This window comes from Mus pahari, chromosome 6 (assembly GCF_900095145.1).
Source record: "Mus pahari chromosome 6, PAHARI_EIJ_v1.1, whole genome shotgun sequence".
NCBI lineage: Eukaryota > Metazoa > Chordata > Mammalia > Rodentia > Muridae > Mus > Mus pahari.
In genome coordinates, this window is record NC_034595.1 from 100,266,535 (window position 1) to 100,274,942 (window position 8,408).

At 46.5% G+C, this 8,408-nt stretch overlaps 1 protein-coding gene across 1 annotated transcript in view; it reads right to left on the reverse strand.

Annotated features, from left to right (window-relative positions):
• The window catches only part of Kif1b (kinesin family member 1B), a 127,695-nt gene extending 123,299 nt beyond the window's left edge, over nt 1-4,396 (reverse strand). Inside the window, exon 1 of the mRNA XM_021201226.2 lies at nt 4,089-4,396. The gene's annotated coding sequence lies outside the window, so the exon portion shown is untranslated. The remainder of the gene's footprint in view (nt 1-4,088) is intronic.
• Between the last annotated feature and the right edge of the window lie 4,012 nt (nt 4,397-8,408).

Genomic DNA, 8,408 nt, shown 5'->3' on the forward strand with positions numbered 1-8,408 from the left:
AACCCAGCCAGTGCTTGAGATTGAAGGAATTCTAAGGGAAGGATAGTTTTTAAAGAGGTTCAGCACAGTGGTTACTAACCCAGATCTAGTGATGGTAGGGAAGTTTAGCATGTTTCAGTTTCTTCACATGAGAAAGAACTCTAACAGTATGTACTTGGCATGGTGTCTATGAATTTGGTTAATAAATGTGCTTACAGAAGAGCCTCCTGATATATAGGAACTGCTTAATATGAGTACAATGCTTTTCTCCTCATTATTGCTGCTGCTACTGTTTACGTAGACAGTCACTGACATCTGCCAGATGATGTGAAAAATCTGTATGAGGCTAGAGCCCTAGCTCAGGAGCACATTCCCTAGCTCAGCATATGCAAAGCCCAGGGTCCAATGCCTAGCAACACAAAAATAACAATAAAACTCGAATGCGAGGGAAATCTAAGTCAAAAGATACCCAAGTTACCAAAGGAGAAAATGACAAAAGTATGTAACTGAATGTCAAGCTCTGTTGTAAACATTAAATCTTTAAACTGTAAACTAAAATGAAAAGCTTTATGGGGCTGGGGATTGGGTAGAGCACTTGCCTAACAAGTTCAGTCCTCAGCCCCGCCAACCAAAAAACAAAAAGGTTTTGTATCTAAGAGATATTTTTATTTAGTATATGTGCTGCCAAAGCAAAGCAGAGATGTTAGTCTTTTAACCTGCACCTGGTATGCAGCCATAAACAATCATAAAACCATTAATATTATACAGCGTGAGAGAGAGAAAATCACAGACGCTTCCACAGCACAAGCAGCAGTGCACTAAGAACATCAGAGGTAAAGGGACTAAGTAACTGCAATGCGAAAGGGAGTCTGAGAACAAAGGGTAGGCCTTACAGGATTTCAGGATGAAGACCTGAGTCTCTCTATGGGCTGGGTTAACCTCTAACCACTATGAGAACAAACCAATCACTGAGCTCTTCACAAAAACAAAACAAAACAAAACAAAACAACCTCTGGGCAGTCCAAGACCCCTTCTACAAGCTTTTCCTATCACAGCCAAATCTGTTTAATGTCTTCTACGCTGCACCAAAATAAAGGTTCTAGAAGTATACATATTCACTCTCTTACGGAGTTTTCAAGTTTACCACTATCTGTTCACACAGGACCTCTTTCAAAGAGAACACTGTGAAACAGGAACAATACACCTTTAACTTCAGGGCACTATGAATTATATCACATCAGTTTACAAGACCGAAGGGATACGCTTACTCTTGGGAAAGACTTGTTACAGTGAGTAGCCTGGGAAGGGGTTTACAAACAAGGCAGAAAGGATTCATTGTTGACCTTTATTTTGTACACAGAACAAGACCAAAACAGAAAAAAATAGGCTAGAGAACTTTGGCCTTGGGAACTGTTGACAGACTTTTCTTGGGTAATAATTTATTCCCTGTACTAATTTAGTAGAAAAAAAGAAAGTGCATTCATATCTGGTTTTGAAATGGAAAACAGTCTGATCTATGCCTTAGAAACTGTACTTAATTGGATAAATTCTAGGAAAATGTTCAATAGTGAAGACCTATGCAGAGTCAAGAAATCTGTAGGATAAATTCTAGAAATATATTCAACAGCAAAGACCTATGCAGAGTCAATAAATCTTTCCTCCATTTCAGATTTATAATCAGGACTAATTTTGTTGTTGTTGTTTGAGACAGGGTTTCTCAGTGTAGCCCTGGCTGTCCTGGAACTCACTCTGTTGACCAGGCTGGCCTCGAATTCTGAAATCTGCCTGCCTCTGCCTCCCAAGTGTTAGGATTAAAGGCATGCACCACCACTGCCTGGCAGGACTAATTTTTTCAAAAGCTTAAATTATATTTAATCTCAGTTCTTTACATATACTTAAAGCTATTTCTTATTTTGATATGGAATCATAAACAAACATTCTGTATTTCTTGAATATTAATGTACTGCAAACACCACTAACTTTAGTCTTGAGAAACAGCTCAGCAGTTAAGAGCACTGTTTGCTCCTGAGGGGGACCCTGGTTCAGCTCCCAGCACCCAGAGAGTGGCTCACAATCACCTGCCACTCCAGGTCCAGAGGACCAACCCTCATCTCTCCTTGGCACCACACAAGCACGCAGTGCACATACATACATATACATGCAAGCAAAACACTCATATACATAAAATAAACAAAATTAAAAAAACAAAAACAAAATCGGTGTCTGTTGAAAGTTCACTGAGATTGCTTAATGATAAAAATGACAAAAAATAGTGTGCTGATTTTTCTTAGAAGTAGAAAAACATTGGAATTTGTTTTTGCAGTTATTCTTAAGTAGACAGATAATTAAAATAGGAAAAAAAAGAACTTACACATTTAAAAAAGGGAGTATGGAGCATGGGAGTCTAGCTCAGTAGTAGACAGCTTGTCTAACATGTCTAAGACCTGAGCTAGAGCTGCAGCTCCCTCCCAAAAACAAATATATATAATAAATGAAGTTTAAATTAAAGGGCATAAAGATGGCAGGAGTCACGCCATCTCTCTAGGTCCTGTGCACAATCAAAGTATGGGAAAACACATTTACAGACTCACTCTGAAGCCAGTTATTGATCATTTCTAAATCTACTTTAAAACATCAAGATGAGTGATCTTCAAAGTCTCTCCTCAAATAGAACATTAACAACTTCAATTACTTCATAATCAATATCAACTACCACGCTTCTCAAATGAGAACGCAAGCTAAAATTTGGTTATGACTAAGCCGAATCCACAAAATGCCAACCTTAGAGTCCAATATCCACTATAATATCACTTTTAAACAGTTATTCAAAGCCGAACACCACTTTTCTCTGGGCTGAGACAGGCACATCATGACACAAAGCAGCATGCTTAGTGCTGGCAGAACAGCTGCTTGGCCCAGAAAGAGCTACATAAGCAAGAGATCTGTTGACAATCTAAATTAGGCTACCTCCAGATTCCACACAGATGACAACCTGCATCCTCAGAGATACCGCTGCAAGTCTTCTCTGCTACCAGAATATTCCACTTTCCCTAATCTCTGCACGACGAGATACTACGCAAATCTATGCACGCCATGCAATATGCCAAGAGCCTCCAATATGGTAAAGTGGCCTTAAACATCAACAGGCCTTCGAGGGCCAAAGTAGCGGTGGATAGCGATGATAAGGACAGAAACACAGAATTTCACCCCAACAAGAATGGAATCTTCAAGCCAGTTTACCCTGAAGGCTCATATAGCAATTCACCAAAGAGAAAAAGTGATTTGGGGGCTCAATTTTGCATTTCCAGTCGGTGAGGGTTTGCGTTGCATGAACAATGACTAGCTTGCTCTGAGCGGCCTCCCAACCCCCACAACTTGGCTTCTGGTGCGGCCAGTCACCCTGAAAGCTGCCAGGGCTGTCACTCGGTGCCTTCCAGCAACCGGACTTGGCTCCTAAAGGATTTGTCAGATCATCCTCCCAATATGGCTGCCAGGGTGATCCTGGTCGGCTGAACGTCGAGCCCACACCAGCCTTCCTCCCATCTGGCCAGCATCCAACAAGCCCCCTCCCTCTGCATCGCTTCCTCCGTCCAGCCCTTGCGCCCTCCGCTCTGTCGGATGCCCTTTCCTACCCTCATCGGGCTCAGGGGCATTGCCACATTCCCAGTTGGAACCCTGATGCCAACCACAATGGGGGGTGAAAGAGCAGAAGGGAGGGGGAGAGATCGGCCGGCTCCAAGCTAGGCAGGGCCGGCTCGTCAGAGCTGCAATGTGCGCACATACGGCGGGACAGCGACGGATCTGCTGGCCCACGGACAGAGCGGGGCCTGGCAGCCCAGGGGAAGCGGAGGGCTGGTGCAGGGCACTGCAGGGGACCGGCAGGCCGCTGGACCAAAGCCCGGCGCTCGCGGCCGGCCGGCCAGGTCTCTCCACCGAGGGCGAGGCTCCTCGGCGCGGAGCCGGAGCCCCGGCCGGCCGCGCCGCTTCCTCGTTTCTCCCCCTCCAGGCCCGTCACCGGTCGGGAGTCCCTCCCGCGGGAGCAGCCCCCTTCACCGGCGCCGCGGCACCACCGCCCACTCCCCTCGGCCGCCCCACCTCAGCCTCCTCACCTCAGCCGCGCTGCGGACCGACGGGCGAGCCGGCCGAGTCAGAAGACGCCGAGGCGCGCAGGGGCGCGGGAGGCCGGGCACCGACGCACCTCAGCGCAGGCAGCGGCCGCCGCGAGCCGCAGGGCGCCGCTCCGCAGCCCCATTACGCGGCCGCCTGGCTCTGCATCGAGGATTGGCGGGAGGCCGGGGCGCGGCGGTGGATGCGGCGGAGGGACGGAGAGAAGCTCGGACGCGAGCTGTCGCCTCCCAGGACCACTGCCGTCTGACTACACCGCGACGCTGCTCGCCAAACTCCGCCCGAAGCCGCCGGCGCGGGACACCGCCCCGAGCTAGAGCGCCGCGCGTCACCTCGGTCCGCCCAGCAACCGAGACCGACGCGGAAGATGACCAATCGAGATGAAGATCTTGAGACAGATGACCAATAGTAAAGCGAGGCTGGAAGAGGGGGCGGGAGGTGCCGGCGGAACGACGGAGACACTCGAGCGCCCCCTGGTGGTACCCGAGTCGATGCGGGTGAGGGTGCGGGCGTGCCTGGTGGGCGAAGCCGGGGTCCAGAGTTCCCTCCTGGGTGACCCCCCGAAGGGTGTTAGTGGGTAGCAGCCGCGCCTGTGTAGCCGAATGACCCGCTTCGTTAAGGGGACAGAAAGTGGCTCAGTGACCGGGCGGGACTGGACGGTCCAGATGGCATCCGAGAGCTGGGATTATGTGGGAGCGGCCAAGTGTGGAGTCATTGTCCGTTTGGAAAAACAGCTCACACGGTGAAGCCACCGATCCCGGCGCGGTGGGAACGGAACCACGCTCAGGCATGAGTGTATCCAGCAGAAAGCTTCCTAGCCTATTCTTGTCGAACCCCAGCACAACACCTCCCACACGCCACCTTGGGAGAAAAGGAGGAATGAGTAATGGGAAAGCATGACTTAGTGGGCATTCAGCGTCTCCTTGGGAGATGGCGTGCTGGTGTGAGCAAAGGAACAAAACGCTTTGTATCGCGCCCAGTGAATGGACTGAGCGGCCTGAGAGAGATGCCCCTAGAGGGGGTTACCAGGACTCATAAGAACACAAAAGCTCTATGAGCCATGTTTTTTTAAAAATCAGATTTAGGTACAGCTCAAAAGTCCCACAGCCGTTCATAAGCAGCTCAATTCAGTGCTTAGTAAAATATCACAATGACAACCTGCCAATCACACTGCATTTTAAGGTTAGAGGACGTGGTTTGGATTTACTAGCAGAAATTGAAAGTAAGAAAAGATTTTTTTTTCTCATCCCTAACTTTAATACAGTATTATTGGATAGAGAAAGGCCTACACACTAAAACGTGAAAATTAACTTTCTATACTAATGACCCTGGATAATCACCATGCCACTGAAGTTCCAGACTCCCATTATTCCACATTTATTGGATATTTCTCATTGTGTTTATTTATTTGTTTGTTCTTGTTTATTCAAGACAGGGTCTTGGTAGCTCAGGCTCTCCTGAAACCTACAGAGATCTGTCTACCTCTGCTTCCTGACTGCTGGGATTAAAGATACGTACCACTTAGCCCAGCTCTCATTTTCTTTAGAATGTACACTTCACCTTCCCACAAAAGAAGTTGATGTCATTTATACTGAAACACACAGAGAATAGAATTACTTAAAATATTAGGAGCAACGATTTGAGTGGAAGGTCAGCCTGGGTGACATAGAGAAACCCTGTCTTAAACAAACAGGGCCGACCTAGATGGCTTAGTGGGTAAAAGTGCTTCTGATGAGCTGAGGATCCCAGTCCCATGTCCAGAGCCCGTGTCCAGCTGGACAGAGAGAGCCTACTGAACACAGTCATCTTCTGACACAGACACACCTCACACCCCCACTGTACCATAATAATAAGGTTTAACAGACATCAATAAAATACATAAAGCAAGAAGTTGACCTGGAAGGGTGGCTAAATGGGGGTGCGCTTGTTTAGCATATGGGAAGCCCTGACTTCAGTTCTTGAAATGGAGGAGGAGGAAGAAAAGAGGAAGGGGAGGTGACTCATCAGAGGTAGGGAAGCGCTGATGGATTTGCACAGAAGCAAGAGCTGCTGACATATACACACTTAAGCTTCAGAAAGCCAGGAGAAAGGACTTCAAACGTCTCACTATAAAGAAGGAGGCGCTAGAGAGATGGGTCTGCAGAGAAGGGTCCTTCTTGCTGTGAAAAGGACCTGAGCTCCCAGTACCCACATTTGGGCAACACACAACCACCTGTAACTCCAGCTCCAGGGGTTCTGACATCTCCAAGGACACCTGCACTCCTGTGCACTTACAAACACATAGATACACACACATATATAGGTTTTTTTAATGAAAAGATAAATCTTTCTAAAATGTTTAAGGATATAAATATACTAAACCCAACTTAAACATTATTCAATGTGTATGTGTCCAAACAGTATTCCATCCTCATTAATATATACACTTTTAATATCTTCATACATCATAAAGTTTTTTAAAAGAATTATCTATTTTGTGTATATGAGTACACTGTAGCTGTCTTCAGACACACCAGAAGAGGGCATCAGATTTCATTACAGATGATTGTGAGCCACCATATGGTTGCTGGGAATTGAACTCGGGACCTTTGGAAAAGCAGTCAGAGCTTTTAACTGCTGAGCCATCTCTCTAGTCCCATCATAAAGTTCTTTTAAGTAAATAAGCTATGAAGAAAAGCCTGCTTGGGCCAGGAATGACGGGCATGCCGATATTCTCAGCACTCAGGAGACAGAGTCAGGAGGACCGCCACAAGTTGGGAGCCAGCCTGTGCTACATATGGAGTAAGCTAGCCAGGAGTACACGGTGACACCCTACCCCACAAAACCAAACAACCAATTAAACAAACAAAAACAGACTATTTCTGCTTGAAGAATAGAATGAATAGAATTCAGAGAAAAGAAGAATATCAAAAAACTATAGTCAGGGAAATAGGCTACGTCTGAGCATGGGTCTCTCTCATGCTGCAGCTTCCTGAAGGCCAAGACAAGCCTGAAAGTGTAGTGGCTTAATAAACACAGCTCCATCGAGTCATGGGAGACACCCACTTAAACCCAGGCTTAGTGCTGTGAGTTCATCAACCCCTAGATGGTTTGAACACTCGATGGATCTCAATGTAAAAAAGGATCTCCGTGGAGGTAGCAGGGTAGCAAACTAGACCCATCAATAAAGGCAGATAAGGCTGCTGTACACCACTATGCGTACCTAGGCTTTCCATCCTCTGACAAATGAAGAAGTCACCCAGCACAGTCACTCAGTGACTTTGCGTAAAAGAATCTCTCTAAAATTGCACATTACTGTGAGAGTGAATCCAACATGGCCTGATGAGGCTACCCCTGAAATTACAGTACAAAGAACATGAGAGACACAAGCCCTTTGCCCCTAGTTAGAGTCTCCATAGCAGCACAGACTAGAGCTCTGTTGTGTTTTCACACCTGGAACTGGAACAGAAGAACCAGATGCACACATGGGTGTGGGAGTATAACATATGACAGCAGCAGCATGAGGAGTCAATGGGCCAGTGTTAGCCCGTAAATGATAATGAGGGATGCTGGGATAATTGATAGGATGAGACAGAGCAGGGCATGGTGGTACAGACTCACTCTGGAGGCTGAGGAAGATCAGGAGTTCAAGGTCAGCCTTGTGCTTGAGGACAACATAAGCTATATAAGATTACATCTCAAAAAGCAACAACTACAACAGAATGTGATTTTCTTTCTCTATCCCATATAAAATAGAAATTTGGGTTAAAAACCTAAGTCAAAGCGGAACATAGTGTCACATGGCTTTAGGCCCAGCACTCAGGGAAGCAGAGACGGGTAGTGAGTTTGAAGCCAGCCTGGTCTACAAAGTGAGTTCCAGGATGGGCAGAGCTATAGAAAGAGACCCTGCCTTGAAACAAACAAACACAACAACAACAAAACCAATTAAAGACTTATATCAGAAAAGGCAAGCGTTAAGCATCTTACTAGAAAATAGAAAAGAGCTTTGTGACTTTGAAATTTAAAAAAACCAAAAAACCTTAAGCGATCAAAGGCACTGACTGGTGAATTCTACTACAAGGTTTGCACTACAAAAGATAAGCAGAGAGCAAGCCAGTGTCAGGTGAGGCAGTCCATGCCTGTAATTCCAGACTGTAGAGTTCAAGGCTGTCCTAGGCTACATAGTGAGTTCCAGGCCAGCCTGGAATATCGGAAAGCTTGTTTAAAAGAAGGGAATCAGGAAGGAAGGAAGGAAGGAAGGGAGGGAGGGAGGGAGGGAGGGAGGGAGGGAGATTGGTTGGCTTAAGCATAGGTACATACAGAAG